Source organism: Mustela putorius, unplaced genomic scaffold, assembly GCF_011764305.1.
Source record: "Mustela putorius furo isolate JIRA1106 unplaced genomic scaffold, ASM1176430v1.1 tig00003845_pilon_pilon_pilon, whole genome shotgun sequence".
NCBI classification, from domain to species: domain Eukaryota; kingdom Metazoa; phylum Chordata; class Mammalia; order Carnivora; family Mustelidae; genus Mustela; species Mustela putorius.
In genome coordinates, this window is record NW_025421998.1 from 11,247,520 (window position 1) to 11,256,765 (window position 9,246).

General features: G+C 46.8%; 1 long non-coding RNA gene across 1 annotated transcript; it reads left to right on the top strand.

Moving 5' to 3' along the window:
- Window positions 1-221: 221 nt before the first annotated feature.
- On the top strand, window positions 222-8,542 carry LOC106006398. Its single transcript, XR_001180425.2, has 3 exons — window positions 222-353; window positions 6,556-7,000; window positions 8,158-8,542. It is a non-coding gene; the product is annotated as an uncharacterized LOC106006398 (long non-coding RNA).
- The last annotated feature ends 704 nt before the right edge of the window (window positions 8,543-9,246 follow it).

Sequence of the window (9,246 nt, forward strand, 5' to 3'; positions counted from 1 at the left end):
GCCCGCGTCACACTCTGTACGAAGATCTGTGTACACACAGAAATACCAGGTAAACCGCACGGCGGTACTCCAGGCTCCGGACCAGCAGGAGAACCGCACCAGCTCCTCCCGCGGGTCCCGTGTCCGGCCAACAGACGCCGCCACCCAAGCGGCTGGGAGGAAGGGTCTGGGTCTCGTAGGCGGCTGCGTCACAGACCCTGAGCAGACTGTCCGCGCCCCTGCTCGCCGCGGACTCCGTGCCGTCCAGACCCCTCCTCACTCGGGAAGAAAGCGAACGCAAAAGCAGGTCGGCTATTCTAAAGGAGACGGGGCTAAACTCCGAAGGTACAGAAGAGCGTATCCTGGGGAGTCAGGTAATAGTGGTTGTAAGAAATTGTACACGGAGTAGGACTCAGGAGAACTTCCCTGGGGCCCAGCGTTGCAGAGACGGTGTGATGAAGAACCCGGTGCGCAATGGGCCATGTTTAGCAGAGCAGGGACAGAGGGCGGACCCGCTGCCCTCTCAGATGGGGTTAACGCTAATTGTTTTTGCAATGCTGCAGAATCCGGACTCTCTGGATTGTCTCTAGTTAATTCAACGGCTCGTTTCAGCCCTTGTCCCCCAGCATGCATAGGACGTCAGCACTTACCTCTAGCTGCATCCTCTTTATGTGATTCTAGAAAGCCTGACGCCTGTACGCTCATGGCGCACGTCATGCTTTGCCACCTCAGCTTCCGTCTCTGGACGGTGATCGCCTCTCCTCTGTCTGCTCTCCCGCCTCTCCCCTTCTCTCAGTTCCAGGCCTGGCTCAGTCGCCGCTTTCACAAGGCCCTTCTGTGATTTACTCAAGTGGGTGACCTCCATCACTCCACTCTGCTGGGCGGTGGATCCCAGCGTGTTCCACTACCCAGAAAATTACATTTTGCTTTGTAATGTAGTAATTTGCGCCCTTCTTACTTTATTTAGTAGAAAGGAGTCACTTTATGTCAAGAATTTGCTCACATTCCTGTGAAATTTCCTTCCTGTCCTTGAATAAACCTGATCATACATCAGCGGACATAGCGATAACGTATTTGTTTCATATAGAATATCTTAGGATAAGGGTGTCTGGGTTCAGTCGGTGAAGGGTCTGCCTTTGGCTCAGGTCATGATCCCAGGGTCCTGGGATGAAGTCCTGCATCGGGCTCCCTGCTCAGCGGGGAATCTGCTCTTCCCTCTGTCTCTCTCTCTGTCATGAATAAATGGGTAAAATCTTTAAATAAATAAATAAATATTTATTTATTTATTTAAGGATAATATATATATATATATATATATATATATATATATATATATTTCTTAGGATAAGACATGCAAAATTGAATTAGGGGAAGTTGAAAATAGAGGTCCGAAATCTCAATGTCATGCATGAAATTGTGCTCAAGTCCTAACTACCACCCTCTTTTTTTCCTTATTTTTCTCCCCAGAAATCTGCATTTGACACACTTGTTTCAACAAGTTGTTGATACATGATGTGGCCCTGAGCTGGATTTCCTGGTTTTGCTGGGGAACTTCTTTCTCTCAGTTGAAACAAGGGTCCACCTTGAGAAGAGCAACATTTATAAACTTTCTTTCTTATTCTGTCACTGGTATCTCCAAATCAGGAAATGATGGCAATTGCAACTTAAAGCAGTCTTAAATCCTTTGACAAAGCATTGTGGTTTCTCTTCCTATCTACCTAAAAAAATAATCGTGTTGAATTTAAATGAATCAAATTTAAAGTTGGTTTCCAGGTGTGTAAGGATTAGCTCTATTCTATTACTCATTAGAAACACCTTATGACCAACATGACTCTTCGTTTTTTTTTTTTTCAAATATTTTATGATGATTTGCACACAGAGCATTTTAGATTGTTTTAGCATTACAAACAACTGTGAGAAAGACTGAAATTTACTTCCCTTGCTCATTTTGAGAGGATACATATGGCAACGCACCACAGACACTGGGCCAGCTAATAAATTCTCCTCTGCATGGAAGTTAATTTTCCTGCCTGACATCTTTGTATGAGATTGTTACAGTTCTAGAAAAAATAATACATGAACGTCTTATAAAAAATAAAAGAGAAATGTCACAATCGAAACAACCGATTAAGAATCATCCATGGATATTCCAAAAAAATGCGACAAGATCTCAGAGACAGAGCCATGTTTGGGCTTTGGTGGAGCAGGCACTGTGTTGCAGAATAAGGCAACATATTTTAATTGACAACCTCGAGCAGAGTTATCCGCTAATAAGTGCTTCCAGGTGTTCAAATTGTTACCAGCTGGGAAGTACGGGATTGATAACACCCCCTATCCTGCCAGGGTGCTGTCTCGGGGCTGTGGCCTGGGGCACCTTTCCTGTGCATCTCACTAGACACAGATAGGTAGGGGCAGGGTAGGTGCTCAGGGGGAAAAGAGACCACCTACCCATTTTATTTTCCTTCTGAGCATCTTTATTAAAAGTTAAGTCGCAGGCACAGTTATCAATAGGCAAATGCAAAAATAAACAGGCTTTATAAGACAGTACAGACGGTGCTTTATCTGGAATCCCCACTGAACAGAGAAGGGCTGAGCAGGTGCCCCCGTAGCCCCCCCAAGAGAAGCAGAGCAGGCCTGACGCAGAAGGGAGATGCTTTTGCTGCCAGGGATACAGGGAAGAGAGGCAAAGAAAAGGATGTCACAGAGACTGCCTGCAGACCCCGAGTCACATTACCTGCTGCCAATCTGGGAAGTGAGGGCCACGGGGGAGGGGTTTGGAGGTGGGGCTCTGGGCTCTGGCTAATGCAGCCCTGAGCAGGAGCCAGCAAGGGGGGACCCAGAGCTGCAGGACAGTCTGTCTAACACTCTTGTGCACGGGTGTGCAGGAGGGGCTCCCAGGCTTCCGTGCTGGATTTACTGACCTGCCCGCAATGCTTAGGCTTCTGGGCACCTCTCCTGTCCAGCTGCCTCTTTGCAGGCCCTGGGAGTGGCCCCAGCAATTGCTCACAAGTGTACACATATATTTGGGCAAGTAAGACATTTTAGATGTCCCTCACACTCCTGCAGGAGTTGTAGCATGCTACTGTGGTGGGTCTGGGCATTAGGGGCTCAGCTAAGGAACGCTTACATGGGGATGCAGGAGTCTGGGTTTATTGGTTTGGGGTTTGCCATTGCACTCCTGTAGCCTTAGTTCTCTGCTAGTTGAGCTGGAATTGGGGTGCGTTCCAGGACCACCACCCCCAGCACTCTGCAGACTCACCGGGCACGGTGGCTGGGGGTGGGATGGAGGCTGGTGACAGGGTCATTCACAATGGCCAATTCACAACCAGCTGCCAGGCCTGGCAGCTCACAGGTGTGGTAAGGATAGGGAACAAGGTGTCCAAAATACAAGTATAGAATTTCTCCCAGAGGTCATATCCCAGAGAGGTCTGATGGAGACTATTCCTAATTTAACATAACCCTGCAATTTTACACCACTTTGCCAATAAGGAAATTCCAAACTCTCCTTCATATTTTTTGATCAACCATACGAGAAGACTGAATTATCTACTACTATCTACTTAAAACAACAGCAGCAAATCTATGCTCCAAATAATTGCCTATAAAGGCACAAAGAGAAGGGAACACGATGAAGAAAAGTATCAGATGTTTCCAGTAGTTTATTAATGAAAGCAGTACATGGTTTACCGGGATTTGGGGATGCTTCCACTATTTGCAAGCTTCTTAAAATTTGCGATTCATTGTGATGTCTTTCCTCATCTAAACTCACGTTTATTTCTTTACCTAAGATCTTTGTGTGTTTAATTTGGTCTCTTCTTCTGAAAAGGGTCATCTGACCTCCATAAGTTCCAGCCCCCACAAAAACGAGATTTTCATCTCGACTTTTCTATGGTTTATGGTGGCAATATGAGGACATTGAAAGTGAATTCCCCCAGCTGTCATTGTGTTTGTTGATGAAGATGTTCAGGGTGGCCAGGATCATGAAGATGACAACAGTGAGGGGACAAATATGCCAGATGGGGAGAATTCTGGGTTTCTGGACTCCATCTGAAGGATGGGTGAAATCTGCAGGAAGTGCCTCGCACAGTAGGAAACTGTTCTCAGCCCCGGTGGCTTAAAGACATGGAGGCAGAAAGTGTGTTTTCACCAGAAATGAAAATTAATCAGATGGGGCTGGCAGCTGGGGGTGTCCTGAGAAGAACGGGCGAATGCGAAATGGTAGAAGAAATACCAAGTGGTCAGGGTTGAGGCCAGGTATCAGAGAGCATTGAACTCTCAGGGCAGAGGGGGCTTCCCTGGGTTAGCAACGGGACACCTCTTGTCACGGAGGGTGTAATGCAATTCTCTCTACATCTGGAATCAAGCAACTGTGTCCAGAACAGCTAATTATCTTATTTCTAAAACATTCCCATGTACCCTTTCCAGAGCACATGTGTACGTCCCACAGCAGTCACATCAGTTCGGAACCGAAGGAGAAACAACTCGCTTTTGAAAACATGGAATTAGAAAGAAATCAGATGCACTGAAGATGATGCTACAGATGTTTCCACAGCGGCCAGCCTGAAAACGGTGGTGGCTGTCACCGACTAGTCTTCAGGCACGTTTGATGAGGGTGAATGAAGCTCTCATTAGGCAGTATTTGTACACGACAGAAATTAGCATCTCTCTTCTCTTCCCTCCACTTTTTTAGGGTCTGGTCCAAGATTGGTCTCTCTCACCCCCATCTGTTTATTTCCTTTGATGTTCTCTGCAGAAAGTGACAGCCACTTGGGTCTCTTAGCTATCATTTACGCAAATAAAACCTGACGGGGCTTTCATAAAATAATGTCAATAGTATATCAAATTTCTCCCAACATAGTCACACGCAGCTGCAGTAACCACAGGGAACAAAAAGCGCCTTCAACCATAATTTATACAATCATAAATGGAGTGCAATGTTCTCCTTAAAAACAGCCCGGATACCCTATAAACAGGATGAGAAATCATCAAGTCCTTGTTGTTGATTTCCTTTCCTTCTTTTGAGATCACTGGAAAAGTTCTGTTGCCTTGCTTGTTGGCTTACCTTTCATCCTGCCTCCGGTTAAATTGCATTATAAATGTGGTCTGTATTTGTGAAGATGGGATCTTGAAACCCATGGGCAGATGGAATAAAGAAGCATTTGGAAACACTAAAAAGGAGCTCATTGCTCTGTTAATAAGAAGTTCTGTAAGTTTTGTATTAACACTTCAAGGTTGAAGAGGACCGCCTATTGGAGTGGAGAACATTTGGAAGAACTCGAGACCGAGTCAGAAATGATGATGCCCCGTGTTTGGGAAGGTAAGAGGGAAGTGTGTCGACCCCAGTACAAAATGAGATTCCTTCCTTTATTCTGAAACCTTTATTATGAGACTCTGTGAGTCTAGGCTATTTGCTTATCAGCATAAGAAGCTTCAGACACAGTATGATCAGGAGTTCTATCAGGATGAACACACCACAGCCAAATAGCTCTACCTTCAGGATTCAGAGAACTAGTGCAGGTGATGGGAAGGAGGAGGCAGTGGGTCCCTGGTCAAGGTCAGTGTGATTGTTGTCTCCGCAGTCAAGCAGAGGTCATGTTGGGGTGGCACAGAAGCTAGATACCCATGAAGAAGTCCTAAGCACACCACAGATGTGATGTGTTTGTGGGAAAGCAACATCTCTGCAGAGACCTCAGGCAGTGGACAGATTTGTAAGAAGAAATACGAAGGTGGAGAATACGGAAAAGCAGATGCGGAAAGGTTGAAACCCATTTGGGAATGAGAATAAACTTGGTTGTGAGCACAAGAGGCATTTCTGGAATACAAGTCTATGGCAAAAAATTAATTTGTAAAATGTTGGCTTGACCAAGTAAAAGCTGTTTTTCTTCTATAAAATGGATCGTCAGAGGCCATGGTTTGCCGTGGGGAGAAGTTGTTTCTCACTTGCACCATCCCAGGGACTGAGATCTTAACTCCTGGCCCACATTGGTTGTTGAGCTCCAGCCTCGGGGTTCCCAGGAGGGCTAATGAGTGGCTCAGCCCCAGCCAACTGGGTTCAGAAGAAACGGAGAAAAGAGATGGTGGACAGCAGCCTGAAGGTTCAAGTTCAGGAGAAGATGCATTTCCTACCAATGACTGAAGCTTGCTGCTATGCACCCTGTTATAGACATTATTCCTGCCTCTGTACCCCTGCCTGGCCCAGATGGTGATCTGCCCAGGATGATGGCAACAAAGCCCTACCTTGAGTCAAAAAGAGGGTTCCCAAGGTCCCCTTGTGGACACAAGTTCTAAAAGGAGAATCTGTAGTCTTTAGAATTCATGCACGTGTATTCTCTCTACCTACCTTTCTCTACCTCCTTCATTACATCCATTCATCCATATATAACCACTTGTCTTCTGGTTTGTGGGTGCAGTGGGGCAGGCGACATTGGTCACAATACTGTCTGTCACAAAATCCCCACCACCACAACCATTTGAAGGGCAATTCCAACAAAAGTGACTCATTCTGCCAGTCTCTGCATCCGAGAGTATTTGAGAAGAGCCCACTTACCCTTCTTTGCCTTGTGCTTGTCTTCTTAGGACAAAGGATTTCTTCCTTTTCTGAGCTCTACCACAAGCTCTGGACACAAGATGAAGTGGGGGCTCTTTTGAAAGCTGTCATCAAACAAAGGCCATCTTCCAGTTGTCTACAAGCTCAGACTCTGCTGATCAGGAGGAATCCCTTCATCGTCCTGGATCTTGGGATCTGCTCTTTCTCTTGGATGGAGAATTCAGCCTCTAGAGTCATGGTATTCCCCGTAAGGGTTTATATGAAAATCCGTCCCTTGGCAGTGCCTCCATCTGACGTTGAGTGAAAGGAAGAGACGGTTCAGTCCTGGGGATGCAGCACGAAGCGGGACATGGAGCTTGCTGGCCAAAATGCGGGACAGAATTTTTACAAAGGTCTTCTTACAGACGACTAGACATTTACATCTGGAAGAACAATAGCATTATCTCACTGTTCCGGAAGAACTAATGAACGAAGGTGAGTTCCTGGGCACTAATTTGGAGGCTGACTGGCGTGAAGTTTATGACATGTCTTATTTCCTTAACTTCTCTTTTTTTGTGTGATTGACCGCCTCTCCAGTGAATGATCTTCTCATCCTCTTTGGCAGGATGGGCACATTAACTCCCACCACATGACCCTCTGACAACACGCCCTGAATGCTGTCACCCAAAGAGCTCTCTCTCTAATTGAATCTGAGACATAAATAATAATAATAGCGCCTTTAATTCTGTGAAATAGCCATACAAGGGAATGCAGGTTAGAGCATACACACCGTCCTGCAGAACAAAACCAGTGGGTATTTACAAGAGACTTGTCTGCTACTGTCTTTGTCCAGTTTGGCTTTCATTCTCAGTTCATAGGCTCTAACTTAATGTGTCTGAGAGTCAGTGGTTCAGTGGCATCTCCTGGGCAATGCAGCTGGAACATGATGCATGGTTCAGGAACTTGGTCTACATAACACGTCACTCCTCCAGTTTGTCTTTCCCATATCAGTTGGCAAATCCCTTTGAGTAGAAGCACACACGCATACACACACCTGCACACACAAGCTCTCTCTGTTTGTTCAAATATTTATTATGAACCTTTTCATGAGAATTTAAAGTGGAAGCTCAAGTGGGCACTGTCTCCAGGCTACAGTACTAGGGAGGTTGAAATCAGCAGTGGTTTCACTGGTACGCTGCTATGAACCAGAGCGTACCATCTATAGGCAGGTTTGATGATGTTGGGACCACAGGCTGCCGTTGAGTACAAAGGCACAGAACTGACATGGGCTGCATGGCCATGATTGGACCCCCCAGTGCCACCGTGTCTATGTCTGCACTGGCCACATACTCAACAGGTGGCCTCCCTCTGCCTGAGAGAGCCTGAGGGACAGGACACATGGTCACTTTCATTCTCCATTGTTGGAAATGTACCCAGACCACTAATTCAGACAGGAAAATAGAAATGAAAGTAGTGCCAATGGCAAATTAACTGGTCAAAGAAAATATTTGAAAACTCAGTATTTCTATAATTTTCCTCCCAAAAAACAATGAGACAAAATGTTTACATTCAGGCTTGCCTTGAATGATTGAATTGGACAAGACAGTCATTGGTTTATGCTCATAATGACATAATCGGTGTTCTCTCCACAGATCGGGTACAGATACATGCTCACGGCACTCTGGGAGGCCACGCTTTCTTAACAAACAGGAAGTGCAAGAAGCCAGTGTGGCTCCCTCTCGGGGAGGGGGAGAACCCCAGCTGTCTTCAGCCTCATCTAGGCTTTCAGACCATAGCAGACTGTACCCCACAGAGGGGACAGGGCACCCAACCCCAGTACTGAGCTCTGGGCTTCGAGTCTACCGTTGTGGATGTTGACAGGGCTGTGCATGTGTGGACTTACCCAAACCTCACTGCAAGTCTTGGAGGTACATATTGTCATTAACCCCATTCACAAATGAAAGAACTAGGGCACATAAAGAGTAAGGAAACTGAACTGAGCTCACGAAGCTACTACGCAGTAGAGCCAGGATTCAAACCCAGACCACTGGACACCAGAGCCCTCATCATTTCCTCACTGGGCTACGTGTCTTCTATTAGCCATTGATGGCAAGGTGGCATCTGCCTACCTGAGGTGAAGCTTCACTTCCTGCCAACGCCCTGTGCTATTCTCAGGCAGGGGCTCCCCATCTGATGGACCCGAGACCCCAGGCATAAGGCTCTTCTGCGTCCCCCTCTCGGCCACTTCTCTGAGAGGTCACAGCTTGGGGGGATGGGGCACGCCATGGGTTAGTTAACACACAAAGACAGCTATAATTCGATTGAGCACAGAAGCCCATAGTGTGGAATGAGGCAGTTTGTTACTATTGAAGACTCATGGTAGGAGTTGAAGGCTTATGGTAGGAGTTCACAGGGTCTGGCAAATATAGATTTCCCAAGGCAGGCAGCCTAGGAGGCAGAGGGGTGATCACGCTCCCAAGAGCTGAATAATCAGATCTTTTCTCTGCCTCAGGGTTGCTGCATTCTGTAAAGGATCACAGGGCTTACTACAGACTCTTCTCTGGGAGGCAGGCCGGCCCGTGGCGGGGGTGGGACAGGCATGGGACTGAGCCCTCAGGGCCAGCGGCTGTCCAGGATGGGGCAAGGAGCCCATGGGAGTTACCTATGGTTGCTGAGCAAACCATCCAACACCTAGTGGCTCAAATGACACAGGAGTATGAATTCTCAGTCCAGCGGGGCTC